Raw genomic sequence first — 1956 nt, 5'->3', positions numbered from 1 at the left:
ATAGACTGGCTTCTGTTCTTTGCTCTGTTTATAATGTATGCTTGTAATTTCTATTTGTATTTGTCCTGAAGTTCAGGGGTCTGATCTTTCCCCCTTGAACTAAGTGAATGGCATATACGTTTAATTAAACTGAGATTTTTAACCCCTTAAAGTTGCTTTCCTTAGAAAAGCAGATCAAAGAACCTGTGTTGGCAGCCCTTCTGTGCGCTCTTGTTGTTGGTCTTACATAGCCACAGTAGCGGCTAACAACACTGTAGCCTTTACTCAAGGGACATGATGTGCCCAGAGGAGAGAGAAGACTGAAGGCCCTAATGCCTGGTCTGAGATCTTCTCTTACGGTGATTTAAACCCTTCCAATCATAGAGAAATACTTCTTCAGAAGGCAGCCTATTGTATTTGTAGACATTTCTGCTTGTTACAGAACTTTTTCTTTATGTTGAGTCAAAATATACCCCTCAGTAGCTTTCACCCAGTGGCCTTAGTTCTGCTCTTTGGAGCCATAAGAAATAGGCCTTATTTAAGTTTCAAATAACATTTCTTCAAATATTTGAAGACAGGCATATGTCTTTGCTATGTAAGGCATGGTTACAAAGTCATACTTGTACAATATTTTCTTTTTTTTTCTTTTTTTTTTCCTGTGTTCGATTTTGTTTAATGACTGGCACCTCCCTGCAGAGGAGGAAGCAGGCAGCTAGGTGATAGCAGGGAGGATGTTCACTTGAAGATCTTGCCCTGATTCAAGGGTTTGCCCACTTGCTGGAAGGCCCCCTCCCAGGCAAAGTACTCTTGGACCATGGTCTGGGCCTCCTCACTGCCAGGATGCAGTTCACTCCATGTGTAGGACTCATAATCTACCTGCCGGTCTGGACTAGGCGGGAAAGCAAACTCCTGGCTCCAGAATCCAGAAATGGTGCTGCTATTGTTGGTGCCAAAAAGAATGACGCTGGCAAACACATTCTTCCTCAGCTTGTCCTGGCACTGTAATATTCCAGTGATGAGGTTGCAGCTCATGAAGGTCTAGCTAAGCTCCTGGGGGAAACAGTACTCGGTATACCACAGGGACCAGCCGTCACGGTCAAAGTACTCCCAAAAGTACGGCAGGGCCACCTTTAGCGAGTCCTCCTTGGAGTACTTTCGCTTAAACTCATCCAACACAAACATATTCTTGGGCAGGTAGGCAAAGGGGTCCTTGGCCTTGGGCTCTGCAGCCAGAGCCTGGTCACACTCGTCCGTATCCTCCTTGGGCCCGGGGGCTGTGGCCACCTTCTTCTCGCTGTTCCTTCACCTTTTTTGGGACCTCCTTCTTAGGCTGACTCTCAGCAAACTTTTTAGCATCAAACTGCACCATCTTCTCACAGAGCTTCGCCTCTCCCAACACTGCCCTGAACTGGGAATGGTGGATGCAGGTGAGGAACCAGTGATTGGTGTTGGGAAAGGCCTACCAGAAAGTTGGCTCTAGAACCTGCTTGTAGAGCCACAAGAGGGTATACAACTGTGATGTCAGTCAGAGTCACACCCTCCCCCCCAGGAAAGTCCAAGTCTTCAGGTGGGCATTGAGCAGCCCTAGAACCCGCCTCACCTTCTCCTTCGCATTCTTGTGGCCTGTTTGTTGTGGGGCATGATGCTGATAGTGGGGAACGTCCTGGTACTGTTTGGAGGGATGATGTCATTGTCAGCAATGCTCACCCACTGGATCGCCTAGGCAGCTGCCTCGGGAGTAGAACCTCCAAGGTTATCGTTGCTTTCAAACACACATAACCAATCATCACCCTCAAATGCTGGAATCTTGCCTGCAGGAAATTTTCGGAGGAATTCGGGGGTGCAGTTAGTCTGAACAAAGTGGAAGTGGGGAGGTGCGGACAGCACACGGATCTGGGCCCCACTGTACTGTGCAGCAATGGGGGCCTTGAAGGCCCACCAGTTTTCAGCATATGTGTACAGAGTCCCAGCCGCCAT

The 1956-nt window shown here is 48.1% G+C and overlaps 1 pseudogene; it reads right to left on the bottom strand.

Annotated features, from left to right (window-relative positions):
• Nucleotides 1-714: 714 nt before the first annotated feature.
• LOC118840178 lies at nt 715-1956 on the bottom strand (annotated as a pseudogene).

This window comes from Trichosurus vulpecula, chromosome 2, assembly GCF_011100635.1.
Source record: "Trichosurus vulpecula isolate mTriVul1 chromosome 2, mTriVul1.pri, whole genome shotgun sequence".
Lineage (NCBI taxonomy): Eukaryota > Metazoa > Chordata > Mammalia > Diprotodontia > Phalangeridae > Trichosurus > Trichosurus vulpecula.
This window is presented reverse-complemented; position numbering and strand designations above follow the sequence as displayed.